Genomic DNA, 21,078 nt, shown 5'->3' on the forward strand with positions numbered 1-21,078 from the left:
CCATAAGTGGTGAAATTCAAAAGGGTAATTATGACATCAGCAGATATTTGCCACTTTCAAAACTCCAAAAGAATTGAAAATATATGTATGTGCTTGGCTGATCATCTGGCAATGGTAACAATCCATCAACCTTGCAAGTTGCATTTCCCAAAGTATAATGGGACATTAGTGCATCAGGGAGGGTTAGGACAAAGTTGCAAATTCCACTAAAACCTGTTTAAATACCATTTAGATCAAGCCTTGAATGGCTGACTTCTGTTCTAAGAAGAAATCTTTTCCATTGCAAGGATACTGATGGCCTCTTGACTACAACTTGACAGCAGTGTATTTGTATGTCTGCATGTGCGTGTGTGCACACGTACATGTATGAAAGAGAGGGAAAGGAGGAGAATAGAGACTAAGAAGTCAGGGAAAGGCTGTAGAATTCAAAACGTTATACACATCAAACTACTTCTTTCATGTTTCTTTCATGCGAATCATGGATAGAAGGTGATAATGGTTTAAACATACAAAGCCTAGAATAGATCCCCTTTAAATGCTGCCAATCATTCCTGCTATTGATGGTATATTTTTCTTCTGGTACATGATATTACAATGCTCAGAACAGCTGAATGATTGTTGCATAATTGGCATCGGCCTCTGGCCTTTTAATACAGCCATAATTTCTGTGTGTTTTCTGTGACAGAATAAAGGAAAATTGGCTATAGTTGTTGTTCTCTTCCTCTGAAGGTTTTTTTCCCCTGCCTTCCTTGATATTTGAGCGAGTTTGAAATGCAGGATAAAAACAAATACCTATTAATTTAACAAATACAAACAACTACTGCTGAAGGAGAAAAAGTCTTTGCCTTCTATATGATCAAGTCCACTTGCTCCCTTGCAGACCAGTCCTCCTCGCGGTGACATTATGAATCAAAATATAATACAAGATTTTGACTGTAGCGTCCTTGGAATGATGTATTTGAGGCCTGGGGGATTTGAGAAATATAGGCTTCATTAACACATATATTTCAGGCTGAGAGGAAATTTCATAATGTACATTAACTCCAATAGATACTGCCTACTGCCATCATATTTGGGCTGCAAAAATATGGAGGATTGCTAGATGTCAGCAAAGAGGTATTTAAAAAAAAAATCTAAATCTGTTGCCATTCAGGGCTTATCCTAATCCCCATTTAGCTTCCAAGATAGCCTTTTCTATGCTGTTAGACAGAGATATGTACCTACTTACAATAGTCGCTCTTAGTTTTTCTTTTCCTACCTTTGAGGGTTTTCTTTTTCTTTTCTCCACTAGGTAGTTTAGTATAGGTGTTAGTCTGTTTTCTTTTCATGTTTATCATCTGGTTTCTGTTGTTTAACAGGTTAGATTTCTATTCTAAACAATATAATTTTTTATATAATAGTTATATAATTATATTGCTGTTTAAAAAAGAAATAATAATGACAATATTTTTCAATGCATATGGACAATTTCCTTTTGTTATTTTTGAACCCTATGCAAGTAGTGCAAAGATTATTTTGGATTCTGGATTTCCATGCAATAGTGATCTACATATTATTCTAAGTCTGAGTTGCCATGTCACAATACACAACTAAACATGTTTTTGTGAGGTCTTAAAATCATTATATTCTGGGAAGAAGTCATTAGATATATTAATTGCACTTCAAGATAGACTTTAATATTTTCCTATTCCATATTCTTTTGAAATACATGCCTACTACAAAAAAACTAACATCTGAATAATAGAAATGGGATTCTTCACATCCTCCTTAAGGGGAAGAGACTTCACCTTTAATATTAAAAAATAAATTCATGGCTGCAATTACTCAGCAGACTAAAGACTAGACTATGTATGGATTATTATAATGAAATATGGTCTTCCTTTATTGAAACTTCTGTGTAATAATAGTAGGGGTGAGTGTGTGTGTGTGTCTGTGTCTCTGTGTATGTATGTATGTATATTTCTTGTTTTCTTTCTCTTTTGTTGTTTTTATTAATGAAAGGCAAAAGCCAGAAACAAATCCCCAATATACCACTTAACATTCTGAAAGAGTGATAACAATCTGCACATCTCATCCTAAGGTATTTTTGTATAAAACAAGTGGATATAGAACTACAGTCATTGAATCATGTTAATGTAAAAAAACCCCTCATGGAATACCTACTAAAGATACCAGTTGACTGTCATTTGTACCGTCCTAGCCCGGTAATAACCACATCAGATCACACTTATCGGGGTTGAAGAGCTTTCTGACCGTCCTAGTTTGGTAGCCCAACTAGACCGGTCTAGCACATTTGACTAACTCTTTTCTGCATTCCATTTACAGCATTGGGAGGGATTTCCAGATTATCCAGGCTAATCCCAAATCTTATTACTGCACTATGACTAAGTAAAAATATTCATTGCATCAACATTATCTAGCTGCATATGAGTATATGGCATGACATTTACAACAGAGTCATATGCTATACAAGTTTACCCAGAAAGATACCCTATTTATTTTGTTTGTTTTTGAATTTCTATGCCACTAAATCATGATTGACTTTCAGGGCCTTACAATAATGTAAAGTACAATAAAACCTCTACAATACCAAGTGAATCAAAATGAAACTATAATGAGCAGTACGCAATATCGATAATTTGACATAAAAGAAAAGCAGCACCTCCTGACTTCAAACCCTTCCACTCACAAAACAGGGCACCACAAGCAGCTTTTCCCAGAGGGATTTTGAACAGGTCAACTCTATTGGAGTAGGCAATCCTTAAGGTACCTGGAGGCCAAACCACATATGGCTTTATAAAGTAAAACTAGCATTTTGAGTTGCAAAGTACAGGCCTGCATTGGGTACCAATTACAGGTACCAAATACTAGTTGACCATAGCGACTAGGGCCAGTCAGGACACGAACTGCTACCTTTTGGACCGAGTGGCCTTCAAATGTATTGGTGCTTGTTTATTATGTAATGAAATAATATAATGCTGGAAAAGTTAAAGCATTTAGTTACGTTATTAACTCCTTGGTTAAAAGGGAAACAATATTGTAATGCAGCTGTAATAATGATTAATAACTGGATTTGTTGCAAGGAATTAATTGAAATAAATTGTTTTTGCATAATTGAGTATTAGATTAATGGACAAGAGAAATATCCTATTGTGTGTGATAGAGCTTACTGTCTAGTAAGTGCGCAGAATTCTAAACACCACACACAAAGCAGGGTTAACTTCTGAGTAAGCAAATATAGGTTACATTGTTAGACTAATTGGTTATAGCTGGACTGCTTACTTTGTGTGTGTATGTGTACCTATAATTGTACTATTGTGCTATTACAATTATCATATGAATTATAGTACAGAAGGCTAGAGAGATGTATGAAAAAAACTGAAGAATAATGCTGCGATGTTTTCTTTCATTCTTAAGGAAAGGATTGCTTTTATTCTAAGGTTCCAGTCAAGTAGCTTTGAAGATTGATGTCTCTCTGCTTCTTAATATATATAGAAACAATATTGTCAATTCTGTTGGTAAGATTGGCTAGCTGCAGACTAAAATCATTTTTTGTGAGTGCAATTGCAAATGTTATTTCCAGGTCTGCAATTATTTTCTCATTCTCCAGGGTTGTAGAACTATTTCACCAAGCTCAGCTTACAATATAAATTCAGCAGTGATGCCAAATTTCCCACAAGATGCAGGAGCAATCCTATGTTGTTCAAACCAAGCAACTTGTAGCATTCAGGAAGCAGTGCTAGCTTGGGAATCTTCCATCAAATGACCCCCTTTGCATGATGTAGATGACTCCTTTCTTTTTTTCCTTGGGTTACTGGTTTGCTTAGGAAGTTTTGGAGGGATTTTGTTGGTTAATTAGAGAAGATATGTGAGATAATCAACAAGCAAACCAAAACGCCTACTAACTAGACAACAAAAAACAGGAGTCATCTACAATGTACAGTGTAAGGATTATAACAGCCATTATGTAGGACGAACAAGTAAAATATTGGCAGACCGCATCCATGAATGTCAGCTGGCAGTCAGAAGAGATGACAAAAATCCTTAATTCTATAACATGTGGACAGACTTAACTACAGTTTCAACTGTGAAACTGTTAACCTTCTAAAACAACCCAAATCCAAAAATGCTATTGAATTCCTGGAAGCTTGGTACCCAGGCAAATTAGCCATCAATAAACATGTAGAGCTAAACATCAAATAAACAGGAAGGAGACAATACCCTAATCAAGGAACCATCAAGGAGGAAGTCACACCCACACCATGAATGGCAGGGCAAGCTACTATATATAAACAGACAGCAAACCATAGTCTCCCTTGCACTGATGATGTTACCTAGCTAGGTAATAAAACATCTGCAAGAATACAACTAAGCTCAGAGAGCACCAAGAACTAAACAGTTCAACCCTGAGTGGGTATATTTTCTTCTACTGAAACCATGCTATACAAAACACAAATGGCTAAGCCTTTTACATAGAAACTACATTATTGTTTAACACAATCGGGGGGGTCCTTCTGTACTCATGATTCCTGCTTGAAGAGCAGGTGGCTTTTCTGGCTAGGAGGACCTTGGCACCACTTTGTGCTTTGTGCCAGTTGCACCCACTCCTGGATCATGATGCTCTGCTCAGTTACTCATGCCCTGGACACCTCCTGAATGGACTATTGTAACATGCGCTACACAGGGCTGCCTCTGAAGAGCATACAAAAGCTTCAACTGGCACAAAATGCAGCAGTGCAGGCAGTTAGATGTGCCCTAGAACAGCACATGTTACACCTCTGCTCCACAAGCTGCATTGCTTGCTGTTTTGCTTCCAGGTTCAATTCAAGATGCTGGCTTTGACCTTTAATGCCCTACATGGCACAAAACTAGGTTATCTGAGGGACTGCCTCTCCCCCACATCTACCCATCCAATCAGGACTGGCAGGAGAGGCATGTTACGGGTCCCGTCTGCTAAAGAGTTCTATCTGACAGGACCTAGGATGTGGCACTCACCCTTTGGAACATCATTCCCCCCAAGATGAGATTATCCCCAACCCTACTGGCATTTAGAAAATCCCTGAAAACATGGTTCTTCCAGAAGGCTTGAAGACCCCAGGGAAATGGGGAGCCTGGGAGATGGTTACACTGTGTGTAGGATACTGGTCCATTCTCCCATTGTCTTATTTATATTTGTGTTTAATTGTTTTTAATTGTTGGTTTTATTTGTTTTAACTGGTTGTTTTACTGTATGCCACTCAGAGTCACGTTTGTGAAATGTGCTGATAAATCATAAAATAGTTTAGCACAATGTGCAAATGTAGCCATTGTCAACTCTTGCTGTATTTAATGTGTGGCTTATTGAGTGTGAATACAGCTAGGTTTTAATGTAAATTTAGATGATTATGCTGGATCATATTTAATTTGGATTCTTGCACTGAGCAGGGTTTGAACATGATGGCCCTTTCCAATTTTAAATTTCTGTAATGTATTTTCACTGATCATTGCTGTATATTTGATTAGAAATGAGAAGACAACTTTCCACTGTCAATCCAGTGCAGTTCTTTTTCCTCTGAGGTTGTATTTGGTCCAAATGTACAGCTGGTATTTCACCATATCTTTTCACTATAGAAAGCAGATGGCATGTCTGTTGGTTTTCTATCACTTAATGATCTCTGTCTCTGAAACAAGAACCTATGGCCCTCCAAATATTGTTGGAATCGAGCCACTATCAACTCCAGTCAGCATGACCAACACTGGGCTGGTGTTAACTGTAGTACAATGACATTTTGAAGGCCACAGGTTCTCTCTCCCTGACCTAAAAGTGCATATATCAATCACTCACAATTGAGTCATCAGATACAAATATATAGAATCTCATCCTTTGTTTGGCCTGACTCCTTTTAATTAATTCATAAGATTAAGAAATCATTCTATGCAAGTCAAGTAACAGTACAAACTGATGGATCAGGTTGGGAAGGAATATTTACATTTTAAAATCAGATTTCACATGTAAAATTCCTGAGATGCTGTAGACCCATGAATATCAGGCTATTGACACTTTGAAAGTTACTTATAATTATTTTGGACCTCATGTGAGTGCAAGTACAGCATACCTCTGCTATTCATTAAAGCAACCTGTCTTTTCTCAGACTCCTGCAAGAGCTGGGAAAAAAAGGTTGCAGCTGATTTAAGAGTCACATTTAGGATGACAAGATCAGGGCTGCAGACATCCAGACATCTCCTCAGTAAAGAGAAACAGAAAATTCTAACTCTGGTCCTTCAGATTTTTGTGGCAGAGTTTTGCCTCTCTTTAATCATCTGAATCCTCAAAGCAGCAGTATCTTTTTTTTTTAGACTCACACAGAAGCCTGAAAAAGAAAATGATGGGCTGCTTTAAAGAAAGCACAGAGGTGCTGTACTCCAAATAATTTTTGAAGTCTGTCCAATGCCAATGAATAGGTTAGGTGACATATTTCTATGATTTTATCACATAAAATGGTGACCTCTTGGCATCTGTAGATAGTCTATTCCTTAGAGAATTTCAGCTGGCAGTACCCCTCTGATATTTATGGGAATCTATCATTGCCAGAGCTTTAAAAGTGCTGCAGTTCCAGAGACCACCTAGGAACTTAACCCCTTCTGAAGATCAATCTAAGCATTCCTCTGGGTATGCTAGAAACTACTTATAAATACAATTGATCTTAACACAAAAGAAAGTGTGGCTATTTTAAAAATATTTTAGGAGGAAGTTTCTAAAATGATATCAAATGAAACTTCAAAAAAGCTTAAGGAGCCACCAAGTAGGTGAATGCTGAACAGAAAAAGGGGAAAAACCCCTTACTGGAAAACTTGTCAAGAGTATCTATTAGTCTCTTTTATCAAACTTTCTTCTGCAAAAGAAATATAGATTAACCCAGCTTTAAGTTTATTTAAAGCTTTATTATAATGTTTTATTATAAAAAAAAAATCCCTTCTCACCCCTATGGGTGGTATCTTGTACCTTCCACAATCTCGGGTCCTCTACCAGAGGTCTGGGAGTTTGAGGGTTCTGTGCAGTATCTTAACTGTTCTTAGCACTGCACTCTTCTGGACAGAGAGCTCTGATGTTGTTCCTGCAATCTGTTGGAGCCACTCTCCCAGCTTAGGAGTCACAGCCCTGAGCCCTCCTACCACCATTGGGTCCACATATACAGTATATATGGACAGGCAGGTATTGGGCAATCAACCAGACATTGTGGTAGTAGACAAGGACCAGAAGCCAGCAGTGGTGATAGATGTAGCGGTGCCAAGTGACAGCAACATCAGGAAGGAGTATGAGAAGCTGGAGAAGTACCAGAGCCTGAAGGAGGAACTAGAGACAATGTGGAAAGTCAAGGCCAAAGTGGTCCCAGTGGTGGTAGGGGCACTCGGGGCGGTGACTCCTAAGCTGGGAGAGTGGCTCCAACAGTTCCCAGGAACAATATCAGAGCTCTCTGTCCAGAAGAGTGCAGTGCTAGGAACAGCTAAGATACTGAGCAGGACCCTAAAACTCCCAGGCCTCTGGTAGAGGACCTGAGATTGAGGAACACACACACACAGAGACACATATACACACACTATAGTATGTTTTCTGTTGAAGGGAAGGAAAGAGGCAAACAACTAGTTGAGCTTTAAAAAGGTTATTTTTGCAGCAATTTTCTTTGTCATGTAAGTATGTAGTCTGAGTTGTTACTGATACTTTTCCTCAAGTAATATTAAGCAAAAAATGAAGGATCCTGATCAGACCTAATAAATAAATAAAATCCAGAAATTTCAAGGATAGCTACAGGGTACAGTATTTGATGACCAGGAAACAATTGATCTGTTTTTTTTTTTAAAAAACATCTTTAGTTTCATCAAAGGTAATGGAAATATTGAGATTTAAAAGACTTTTTCCATGCCAATTTTACTATAAGGCATTTTAGTATTCAGTCTGGCTCTCCATACTGAGAAGCCAGATGATTCCAAGCATATTCTCTTTCAAATGTGCCATCTCCCACTGCTGTGATTGAACATAATGACCTCCCTGGTGATATTATTTAGATCAAGTTGCCTTGATGTAACAATGAGGGTGCTATTATGATTTAGCACTTTATTGACACCCCTAGAATGAGGCTTCTGCTAACATCTCTGTCTATTATTGCCCATTGAATCAACAATTTCCAGATGGGATGCGGAGCTCCTTTGCCAGGCACAATTAACATCCACTTTGATTCCCCCCGCCCCACTTCTCTCATTGATGCTCACATCTCCTTTATGGAATATTGCCTGTAAAATCCATTACATGTGTTTTTCAAGAGGATGCAAGTCATGCAAGTCTAAATAGTGATGACATTATTTAAAAATCAATTAATATTGATAGTTCTTAAAATGCCCATTAAAGTAGCTTCTGGAATGTTCTTATGGATTGGAATAATTAAGTTACAGACTACAAAGTCTCGGGTAACACAAGTCAAGTTTTATTACTGATTAATAATAGTTTTTATCCTATTATACATTATAGATTTTTACATAAGCATGCCTACATTATATAGGTATGTAAGTATTTTATTTATTTGTTTAATACAATTCAGAGACTATCCAACTCCAAACGATCCTGGGTGACTTACACTGAAAAAAAAGCAGGAACAATAAAAAATAAAGGAAGAGATCACACAACATCCACGGAAGGCAAACTATAACAAATAAAACAACCCCCAGGGGCTCAACTACCACCTTACCCAAGGCCTGGGAGAGCAGCCAAATTTTCAATGACTTTCTAAATGTCATGAGGGTGGGAGCCATATGTCTCTCTGGGGCGATGCTGTTCCACACAGCAGGCACTGTGACAGAGAAGGCACACTTCCTAGGTCCCAATAGATGACACTGTTTCATTGAAGGGTACACCCTCTGCAGAAAAGCAAAGGAAAGGAAAGACAAAGGAGTTGTTATGATGATGATGATTCATTTCAACTTAAATGCTGCCTTTCTTATTAAGAATACATTAAGAGTATCACATCAATATTGTAAAGTTACTATTCAAAATGCTTTTAGTCTACTATGCTCCCAGGACCATAGGAATGCCCTCAAACTCTTGAGTGGGGCTGATACAATCCATCTAATTCTTGCTATGAAATTGTAGTTTTTAACATGCTAGAACAATCATTTTACCTGTATTAATGTAATTTAAACATCTGAGTTCATTAAAATGTTGAATGAGTCATGAAAATATAATTGATGCATTTGATTTTAAATTTGTGAATGTTTCAGCAACAAATTGCCGTGTTGCATTTTCTTGGAAGAATAAAGCATGCCAATGAATAAACTCATTTGCTGAATAACATATTGAGGAAGATGATCAATAACCAGCACTGGGTAAAAGTTAAGACAGCTGTTCAGGTGATTGATAATATCATATGAGCACAGCACCTCTTTGTTCTTCATTAAAATAGCCCCTTTTTTCAGGCATACAGGTGAGTCTGCAAAAAAGATACTGCTGCTTTAAGAAATCCTGCCATTAAAGTTAACATGACTCTTTAAGCAGCATAGAACTTTAAGGAATGGAAAAGGGGAATTGTGCTTACATATGGTCCAAAACACTTCTGAATCATTTTGAAGGATGCCCAGTTTTATTCTGTACTTCAGTAATATGCCCAGGATTTTTATTTGGGCTTTTCCTCTGATGGATGAATAAGGAAGGCTTTTCTTATTTATTTATTATTCATCCATCCTGTTTCTATTTACTATCTCAATCATGATATGATCATTCAACTATATTACACACTAAACCAATATTTCTCAACCTTGGTAACTTTAAGATGTGTGGGCTTCAACCCCAAAATTCTGGGAGTTGAAGCCCACAGATCTTAAAGCTGCCAAGGTTGAGAAACACTGCACCAATTACAGGTTGAAGTGAATTTTGAATCTTACTTACACATAAAACTCCTTCCCCCCAGTTCTTCTTTCCCTTAAAGGTGATTTCCCTTGGTTTTCAAATAACAGATCAAAAGCAGATCTGCTACTGCATGTATGACACGGTTCTTTCCATATTTTAGCTTCATTCTCAAAGTAAACATTGACAAATCTGAAAAATCAAAGTGTATCACGCTGCCATTTCATGCAAGACAAGTCAGATCATGGACTTCTGGTTGGCTCTCCATTATTTAAGCTTTACTTTAAACTGAACTTCATGGAAACTGCTGCTTAGTTGTCTTGGCAGCAATATGGAAGCAGTTACCACTGCCTTCTTCCAGATTTTTTTTATCTTCCCTGTCTAGCTGCTCTTTCCTAGTGTTTCCTAGTGTTTTGTCATCCAAGTGCCAACCAAGTCTGTCTCAGTGGTTTTCAAAGTCAGAAGATAGATTTGACTAGGTACTGCAAGAGAGTTGTTAGGAGAGAAATTTAAAGAAAGAAAAGCTTTATTTCACCAGCTCAAGTCAACTTCCCCTCGGTACAAGGGCAGTAGTGATGCCAAGATGGTGGCCGTGATTCTGTGACTGAAGCTCTGCCTGTTTTTTATGTGTGTTGCAACCATTGTACCATCATAGCCACCATCTTGACTTTTTTTTTTTTTTACCATACCCTGCGGACATCCTGCCTCAGTGTAGAAGTTAGGTCAGCATGATGTTGCCCCCTACTCTGTATGAAAAGATTGGTCACAAATTAAAATTAACTAAGGCTTCTTTATTAATCAGAAAAGTTTCAGAAAAAATAGGAAGTTATATATTACATAACCCTTGGATGAAGCTAACAGTTCTTCAGCAGAACTGATTGCCAACAAAATAGTCAGTGGATTGAAAGGAACTCCAACTCTGAAACACCTTCCTTCGAAAGAGTCTTCCCTTCAACAGAAAAAAAACCTGTTGAATTTTCCTCTCAGAATATGCACCATTTTTGTATCACCAACAATTTGGTCCAAGTGTGTACTGTCTGCTAGACCCCTGTGAATATGTAAATATGTGTATATTTAATCTTTTATTCTTGTAAAGAAATGCCTACCCTAAAATATCAGACTGGGGCAATGATAGCCCTCTGCAAAATCATTCTATACCAGCTAGGGCTTCTTTGTTGTTGTTTAGTCGTTAAGTCGTGTCCGACTCTTCGTGACCCCATGAACCATATTGCGCCAGGCCTTCCTGTCCTTCACTGCCTCCCTGAGTTTGCTCAGTTTCATGCTCATTGCTTCAGTGATGCTATCTAACCATCTCATCCTCTGCCGTCCTCTTCTCCTTTTGCCTTCAATCTTTCCCAGCATCAGGGTCTTCTCCAAAGAGATCTCTCTTCGCATTAGGTGACCAAAATATCTGAGCTTGAGCTTCATTATTGATCCTTCCAATGAGCAATCAGGGTTGATTTCCTTTAAGATTGACTGGTTTGACCTCCTAGCAGTCCAGGGGACTCTCAAGAGTCTTCTCCAACACCACAGTTCAAAGGCATCAATTCTTTGGCGCTCGGCCTTTTTTATGGTCCAGCTCTCACAGCCATACATTACTACTGGAAAAACCATAGCTTTGACTATGCGGATCTTTGTCGGCAAGGTGACGTCTCTGCTTTTTAATATGCTATCTAGGCTTGCCATAGCTTTCCTCCCAAGGAGCAAGCGTCTTTTAATTTCATGGCTGCAGTCTCCGTCTGCGGTGATCTTGGAGCCCAAATAAATGAAGTCTGTTACTGCTTCCATTTCTACCCCTTCTATTTGCCAGGAATTGATGGGTCCAGATGCCATGATCTTAGTTTTTTTAATGTTGAGTTTCAAGCCAGCTTTTGCACTCTCCTCTTTCACCCTCATCAAGAGGCTCTTTAGTTCTTCTTCACTTTCTGCCATTAGGGTGGTATCGTCCGCATATCTGAGGTTGTTGATGATTCTCCCTGCAATCTTAATTCCGGCTTGTGATTCTTCCAGCCTGGCATTTCTCATGATGTACTCTGCATATAGGTTAAATAAGCAGGGTGACAGTATACAGCCTTGTCGTACACCTTTCCCTATTTTGAACCAATCGGTTGTTCCATGACCGGTTCTAACTGTTGCTTCTTGGCCCGCATACAGATTTCTCAGGAGACAGGTAAGGTGGTCTGGTATTCCCATCTCTTTAAGAATTTGCCACAGTTTGTTGTGATCCACACAATCAAAGGCTTTTGCATAGTCAATGAAGCAGAAGTAGATATTTTTCTGGAACTCTCGTGCTTTCTCCATGATCCAGTGAATGTTGGCGATTTGATCTCTAGTTCCTCTGCCTCTTCGAAACCCAGCTTGTACATCCGGTAGTTCTCGGTTCATGTATTGCTGAAGCCTAGCTTGTAGGATTTTGAGCATAACCTTGCTAGCATGTGAAATGAGTGCAATTGTGCGATAGTTTGAGCATTCTTTGGCGTTGCCCTTCTTTGGAATTGGAACGTAAACTGACCTTTTCCAATCCTGTGGCCACTGTTGCGTTTTCCAAACTTGCTGGCATATTGAGTGCAGCACTTTAACACCATCATCTTTTAGTATTTTAAATAACTCAGCTGGAATACTGTCATCTCCACTAGCTTTGTTGTTAGCAATGCTTCCTAAGGCCCACTTGACTTCACTCTCTAGGATGTCTGGCTCAAGGTCAGTGATCACACCAGCGTGGACATCAGGGACATTAAGATCTTTCTTGTATAGTTCTTCTGTGTATTCTTGCCACCTCTTCTTAATCTCTTCTGCTTCTGTTAGGTCCCTGCCTTTTTTGTCCTTTATCATGCCCATCTTTGCACTAAAGGTTCCTTTCATATCTCCAATTTTCTTGTAGAGATCTCTAGTCTTCCCCATTCTATTGTTTTCCTCAATTTCTTTGCATTGTTCATTTAAGAAGGCCTTCTTATCTCTCCTGGCTATTCTCTGGAAATCTGCATTCAGTTGCTTATATCTTTCCCTTTCACCCTTGCTTTTCGCATTCCTTCTTTCCACATCTATTTGTAAAGCCTCATCAGACAGCCATTTTGCTTTCTTGCATTTCTTTTTCTTTGGGATGGTTTTAGTTGCTGCCTCCTGTACAATGTTACGGACCTCCGTCCATAGTTCTTCAGGCACTCTGTCTACCAAATCTAATCCTCTAAATCTATTCATCACCTTCACTGTGTACTCACAAGGAATATGATCTAAGTCATACCTGAGTGGTCTAGTGGTTTTCCCTACATTCTTCAATTTAAGCCTAAATTTTGCAGTAAGAAGCTCATGATCTGAGCCACAGTCAGCTCCTGGTCTTGTTTTTGCTGTCTGTATAGAGCTTCTCCATCTTTGGCTGCAAAGTATATAATCAATCTGGTTTCGGTATTGACCATCTGGTGATGTCCATGTGTAGAGTCGTCTCTTGTGTTGTTGGAAAAGAGTGTTTGCTATGACTAGCTTGTTCTCTTGACAGAATTCTATTAGCCTTTGCCCTGCTTCATTTTGTACTCCAAGGCCAAATTTGCCTGTTATTCCGATTACTCCTTGACTTCCTACTTTAGCATTCCAATCCCCTATGATGAAAAGGACATCTTTTTGGTGCTAGTTCTAGAAGGTGTTGTAGGTCTTCATAGAAGCGGTCAACGTCAGCTTCTTCAGCATCAGTGGTTGGGGCATAGACTTGGATGACTGTGATATTGAATGGTTTGCCTTGGATACGCACTGAGATCATTCTGTCGTTTTTGAGGTTGTACCCCATTACTGCCTTTCCCACTCTCTTATTGACTATGAGTGCAACTCCATTTCTTCTAAGGGTTTCTTGCCCACAGAAGTAGATATAATGGTCACCCGAATTAAATTCACCCATTCCCATCCATTTCAGTTCGCTGATTCCCAAGATGTCGACGTTCAATCTTGTCATCTCATGTTTGACCACATCCAGCTTGCCTTGGTTCATAGATCTTACATTCCAGGTACCTATACAATATTGTTCTTTACAGCATCGGACCTTCTTTTCGCTTCCAGATACATCCACAGCTGAACGTCCTTTCGGCTTTGGCCCAGCCGCTTCACTCTTTCTGGAGCTACTTGGAAATGCCCTCCGCTCTTCCCCAGTAGCATATTGGACACCTTCCGACCTGAGGGGCTCATCTTCCGGCATCATATCTTTTAGCCTTTTAACATTGTCCATGGGGTTTTCTTGGCAAGGATACTGGAGTGGGTTGCCATTTCCTTCTCCAGTGGACCACATTTTGTCAGAACTCTCTGTCATGACCTGTCCGTCTTGGGTGGCCCTGCACGGTATAGCTCATGGCTTCACTGAGTTACGCAAGCCCCTTCGCCACGACAAGGCAGTGATCCATGAAGGGGCTAGGGCTTCTATTCATTAGCAAAATAATTGCTCAGTTTTAGATGTCTGCTGTATTATGTGCTTGTCATGGTCATTTGAGGTGTGAAGGACGATAGAGCTTTGTGGTAAAGCCCATATTTTACAAAAGGACATTCTCAGTTTTAAGATGGGATAAAAATCTGAATTGGTAATGTGAAAGGCATGTTCAGAATAGACCAGTGGTGAGCAGAAACTAGCTTAGGATTGATTGGTAGATCTCTAGTTCATTTGCAGGAGATCAACTATGATTTCTGTCTAAATTCTAAATTATTTAAAAATAAATTAAAATTATTTAATACTAATAATAACAAAATCTTCCCAAGAAATTGAACTGTGGGGAAACTGGAACAGGTCTGTGTAAGGCCTCCAATTTGAGCATTGGGAACAAATTTCTGAGCTGAACTCAGAGACACCTTATTGTTCATTTCTGTGTCTACCTTTTTGAGCCAGTGGATGAACCTTAGAGAAAAACCAAATAAATCCCATGAGCCAAGTAGTTCACGCTGGACTAAATAGACTAATAGCTAGATTCACATTTTGTATTTAATGAAAATGTGACTTATTTGATTTTGATTTATGGAAGTCAGTGAAATCAGCAATTGTAGTTTGTACATCCTGCTATGCGGCTTAACATGCTGTGTAGCCCAATCAATTATTGTTCATAATCATGTTTTAAATTACTGTAGTTTGAGAACTATATCATTGTTTCACCACTTCCTATAGAAAGGGGGAACTGAAACATACATGAAATCCTAAAGATGATGCTTATGTATTCATACAAGAACACTTTCTAATGATTATGCTTTCTAACATACATTTCAGTTCCCAGAGAGCTACAGATAGCCCGCAGCTCAGCACAAGTACATTAAGTTCTGTTGCAAGCATAAATGCAGAGGGAATTGAGCTAACTTCGTGCTGTTCCTCCCCCATGTTTGTGCGACAGCCTACAGCTGCTTGTGCCTATGTGAATTTGCCGCTATCGCCTGACTGCTTTCCTCCTTTCTGATGCTTATGGAAGAGGCAACAGCAGAATAAAATAACTGACGTTATTATAGCCCTGACAGAACGTGACTGTAAGAGAACAGGGAAAATTCACACTGACATTAGCACTGAAGGATGACATTACACAGAAAGGACGGGGATGTGGTGTATTTCTGTGACAAAAGATTTATTCCCTCAAAAGGAATATATGTTGCTCAGAGAGACAAAATATTCCAGTAAGAACGACCCTGTACACCTCCTTTATCAGTACTGTTTTATTGCGAAACTGAAGGTAGGTTGCTTTCTGAATGTCAAAGCCTGATAAGGAAAAAACAAGAATTGAGCATAAAGGATCTCCTGTTTAAAGCAGAACAATTTGCTAACCTGAAGGAGTCAACAAAGTTCAGTCTGTTAAGTTTTCCCTTGGCACGTTGCGTACATTTAACAGCAAGAGAAATGACTCTTGTTTTCTTCTAGCTACTGATCCTTTATCAAATACATACAACTGGCCAGATACCTGTGAGAAAGGATAAAGAAGAGTTAGCTGTGTGTGTGTATGTGTGCACATGTCTATTTCACTTTAGAAATAGTTCCATTTTTGGATTTAATACAGTGGATACATATTTCCTTCTAAATTTATCTGGTGAGGGTCAGAATGGTTTTTTTGAGTACAATGGTAGATTATTTACCTAAGAGAAATCAAAGAGATATATAGGTATATCTGACCTTTGCTCTTCTCAGTTATTTTTCTTAGCACTGCTTTAATATGCACACAGGAAACATTTAAATGGCCAGGGACTATTTTTTTATTATCATTTTTTCAGCTACCAAGACTTGCCGTGGTGGGTGTTGATATTGTCACCAGATGATGTACAGTCAGATTTGGGTCTGGGATCTGTTTTTCTCCTTTTGTTTTGGTAGGGGTATGTTAAACCCACTGGAGACTTAATGCATTTATGCATTCAAAATTACAGCAGCACTGAACAAATAGTACTTACACCCAGTCCCTGAAGTTACAGCTGTTGCAGTGCCCCCATGGCCACATGATTAAAATTTGGGTGCTTCAACTCCACCCACCTGCCCATCTCTCACCCCCCATCTCTGCCCTTTTGACTGTCCTGCACAGTGGCACTCCTTGGCAGTGGTGGTGGCACTGGGCCTGAAGTAGAGGCCTGAGGCCTTCAGCAGTCTCAGCCAGCTGCCACTGCCCCTGGGCCTCTCTTTCAGCCCCAGAGCCCCTGGCACCGCCACTGCCGCTGAGGAGTGCTGCTTCAAGCCCTGCGCCACAGCCAGCCATCCCAGCACCACAGCACTGCTGGCCACGCCAGGCCTTCTTCCCGAGGACACCCAAAGGCTGTGTGTGATTTGGAGAATGGCAGGGGTGGCCTTCTCACAGCGTGCAGCGGTGGCACAGGGGCTGAAGTAGAGGCCCATGGGCACCGGCTGCCAGCTAAGACTGCTGAAGGTCCTGGGCCTCTACTTCAGCCCCAGCACCAGTGCTGCCACTGCCGCCAAGGAGTGCCACTGTGCTGGGCGGCCAAAAGGGCAGAGATGGGGGGGAGAGAGGTGGGTGGGGGGAGTTCAGGAGGAGGCTGGGAGGGACCAAGCTGAGAATGGCTTGGATTGGGGTAGGTCCTCACCTAACAACCAGTGCAATTTGGTTAACAATGGCAACGGAGGCTGCCAGGATTTCCATTGCTAAGCGATGCAGTCATGTAACATTGCATTTTACGACTGCATCACTTAGCGACAGAAATTCCGGTCCCAGTTACTATTGTTAACCAAGGACTACCTCTATCCTCTTTCATTTCCTGTTGAAAACTAATGGGAAATTTCATGCTATTTTAGGGGAGTTGAGAGGGCCTAAAACAGGACTGGGTGTTTGCATGCAGTTCATGAGTTTTCCACCCTTGTTTTACTATGTGGTATGGAATGCACTGGATCAGGATTAACATTCTGGGGATCAGTGGTTGGTGGGACTTACATAAAAAATATCATTCTATCTCCCTGTCTGCCCCTATTCTCTCTTTCATGGATACAATCTTTTTTTTACCATCATTCTTATTCTTATCTAATCCTGGAATTTCTACTTTCTACTTTAATCTGATTTTTGACCCCTTTCTCTTTGTATTTGCTCACCCATCCATTCATGTTGCTTGATGATAAAGGTTAGAAAATTCAGTCCTATTTTCTTTATCCAGATAACTGCAGACATAAGAAGAAATGATGTGCTATCCCTCTTGTGTGCGGATGATAAAAGTATGAATGCTTAAAGAATTTTTTTCCCTTTAAGTTTTTCTTCCCTCTTTTTAATATTGCTGATAGAGTAGACAGATAATTAAAACAATTTTAAAGACTTAACTAATTGTAGCTAATACCTAATTATAGATAATATTAGCTAATATGCAGCTAATATCAGCTGCAATCCTCAACACTTCTTCTTAGAACTTGTTGTAAAACAGAACATGTGGACTCATGGACTCCGTTCTGTGGTCAGTCCTACTGAAGTAAATAGGAAAATGTATGCATAAAAATTGGGAGCACTTTCCATCCCTAAACCTCTGTTATGCACAACAAGGTCGGTTAAAAAGGAATCTGGAGAAGTTATATTCTTCATTCCCGTATTTTTAATACAGTTAGAGTTAAGAGGTAAATTCACATTTTTCTCTCTACCTGGAGAGGATGTCTGTCTGTAAAGTCCAGATTACAGTCCTGTCAGGGTGCCAGTCCATGCAAAGCCTAATTTTAAAGACTCTTCTGGGTTTTCCTTTCCATCTGTCTTGGTAGAATCAGTCTGATTTTCACAAACTGGACTAAACCAGCTAGATCATACCCTGGTCCCCTCCCCCTGTCACTAGTGGTGCAGATAAGCCCTATATCGTCTAAATCAGGGCATTTCAAACTTTTTCAGGCCTCAGAAACTGTCAATTAAAAAAAAAATCCCAAAAGAGTAGGTTAGGGACAGATATTCATGGAGAAAATCTTTGTATGTGGTCGCTAAGTGTCAACACTGACTTAATGGCAAATCATCAATCAGTCAGACAAAACCGCTGATCAAAAGGCAAAGCTCTAAGTGATAGAAAATTGGCTGCACTTGACTGAACTCTTTTCCTTTCCTTTCCTTTCCTTTCCTTTCCTTTCCTTTCCTTTCCTTTCCTTTCCTTTCCTTTCCTTTCCTTTCCTTTCCTTTCCTTTCCTTTCCTTTCCTTTCCTTTCCTTTCCTCTTCCCCTTCCCCTTTTTCCCTTTTCCTTTTTCCTTTTCTTTTTTGCCCTTAGTCAGACATAGAACTTCATCAAGTTCTGATGGAGCCCTCTTCTGAAAGATGTCTCTTACCAGATAAAATTTAATGCTTTGTTCTGGAATGGGGCAATCATGAGCTAACCTACCTACCACATTGGGTCTCCAAATGACATTATTAAAACAGCACAATGACAACCTTGTGAAAGATGTCTGGTAAGGCAGTTTCATCCTAGTTACCTACAAATGCTTGGCATGACTGTTACATTTTGTAGGCATGCATTTGGTAAGAAGGTCCGAAAATGCATCAGGCAATAGTAATTTTGTCCATAATTTAAGAATATATGAAAGTCACACTCTTTTGTCCTTGGGACAAAAGAATGATTTTTCCTCTGGGGGAGGGATTGGGTGGAGATAAGCATCAATCAATAATGCTCTGGTCAGTATTTTTAACTTCATTTAGTTTGATTTGCATTGTTCTCCTATTCATCTGCATCTATTTTCATAGCCCTGCTTGCTTGTAATGGAAAGGAACTAAACAATGCATTATATAGCATGGAATGATTTTGATACTATTATAGTGTGTTCTTTGAGTTATCAAGATCATTTTGTAAAGCTGCCAAGAGAAGCATATTATCAAAGTTAAACAGAGAGAGAGAAAAAATCTGTGAAGGCGGAACAAGCTGATCACTTGAATGTATTTCTGTTTTTCTCATCAGTGGAGAGAAAAAGGTGGCATCAGCATTATCAGAAGACAAGTGGGTAAAAATCTCTTGACAGTTTCTTATCTTTTGGATGATGCAAACCATGGTGAGCAATTGCTTCTTGTTTGGGGCTGGATCTCAGCCTCCTGACCTGTGACGGGCTTAAAACAGCCTTTGGTGTTGTAGTGGGACTTGGAGATGGGAAGAGAAGCCTTTTGCCTTAAAACCATTCAGACTTTCCTCAAAGCAAAACCTGTCCATTTCACCACTGAATTTTAGTGGTGCAATTTTGGTGCTTTAGAGGTTCCAAATGTGGTTCATTTGGGGTGCAGCTGCTGCCTGTAGCTTATAGCCAGAGTTTATCCACTTCTGCCATGAAAAATTGACTTCTGTCTCCAGGGTTATAAAACTAAGATGGGTCATTTGGGGTGCTAATGGTATTGTGCGAACATGGAGCTGCTCAGTCACATGATATAGAATAGACATAGGTACAAATATGCATATACATATACTGTATATAGCCACTCCTCATTTAGAAACTTATGGAGGGTTCTAATCAACTACTTAAGGTCACAGAGCTGAGTTTGTTAACATGCGGGTAGCACTTTTTAGGGACATGCTGCACCATGGAGAAAAGCAGCTCAGGAAGAGCTCGCTTGTTTAAGCAATCTCTCTGCTCTGGTGGGGGGGGGGAGGTAAGGGGGGTAAGGCAAAGGACACTGTATGAGAGAACTTTATCTGAATGAGGCAGCAGCAACCAGTGATTTTTGCGGCTCGCTCAGTCACTTGTTCAATTAGCGACCATTTTGTTTCCAATTTAAGGAACAGATTGCAGTTGCTAAACAAGGAGAGGGTGTAATACCATAGGCTGATTTTATATTAAAAAGGGGTATTAGAAATATTCATCAGCAATGTTCAGAAGAAATCTATGCAGTTTTTTTTTCTCCTTTACTTTTAGCCTGTGTAAAGAGACAGCTACAGTTCACACCACATGGGAAACCTTAGTTTATTTAACCATGATGAATAAACCAGTTTATTCACTATACTAAGCTACATAAGTGTTGGGGGGGGGGTTGTAAAAAAAACAATGAGAGCTGCCATTTTGACTTGGTACGTTTATGGGCCAAGCCAGAATGTATGAGTAGGCGAGCTCGGTCCATATAAGGTGTAGGTCCCAGACAGACCCATGTTAAAACTGACTAGGAGTAAATCCTCTCTGTAGAGTTTTCAGTGTTGGAAATGTGAACAGGAAAACAGCTGGAAAAGGTGGCGAGACACATTTGGAAGACTGTCCCATAATTGCTACAGTTGAGCATCAGAGATAAAAATCAGAGCCAGATGAGACATCAATGTGCATATATGTACATACTACATGTGTACATGTACATGGCTCTTTGTTAGTTCTCTGACAGCATTTTAATTATTAGTAGAGATATTTTTTCTTAAACTTTACTTAGGATGACCATATAGTTAACATAATGTAAACAACAGAAGTTTTATATATAGTTATTATAGTTGATTTACATAGTTAAATATAAACAATAGAACTAGAATAATAAACATTCTGAGTAATAACTTTTCAGAGTCATGCTTGTTTGTAGAATAATGAATTACAATCCCTTTAAACTGTCATGAGAGAAGCAGGGAAGGTAATGGAAACTGAAACTGAAACACAAGCTTTATAAAAATGTATGAAGAATAATGTGTTAGCCTATTGAAGTTGCTAGTCTGTTGTTAGTTATTGTGATTTGCATGTGCTGGGCTCTGATCAAGGGAACCTGGGTTCAAATTCATAACATCCTGCATTTCAAAGTGATACAAAGGGAAAGAAATAAGCAAATGTTCAAAGTCAATTGATAGAAGCAATATCACAAGT

At 39.4% G+C, this 21,078-nt stretch overlaps 1 long non-coding RNA gene across 9 annotated transcripts in view; it reads left to right on the plus strand.

Moving 5' to 3' along the window:
- LOC148216739 (uncharacterized) overlaps positions 1–21,078 on the plus strand; it is a 153,136-nt gene that overhangs the window by 17,919 nt on the left and 114,139 nt on the right. The window contains exons 3-4 of one of the 9 annotated variants that reach the window (XR_015794936.1): positions 18,537–18,714; positions 19,218–19,308. The exons of 7 other annotated variants lie outside the window; for them this stretch is intronic. This is a non-coding gene — a long non-coding RNA (uncharacterized LOC148216739). The remainder of the gene's footprint in view (positions 1–18,536; positions 18,715–19,217; positions 19,309–21,078) is intronic. One more of the 9 variants, XR_015794935.1, reaches the window with a different exon arrangement.

The sequence above is a fragment of the Python bivittatus genome, unplaced genomic scaffold (genome assembly GCF_059951505.1).
Source record: "Python bivittatus isolate LINGU-HERP-01145 unplaced genomic scaffold, Pbiv_v1 ctg000080_np1212, whole genome shotgun sequence".
NCBI classification, from domain to species: domain Eukaryota; kingdom Metazoa; phylum Chordata; class Lepidosauria; order Squamata; family Pythonidae; genus Python; species Python bivittatus.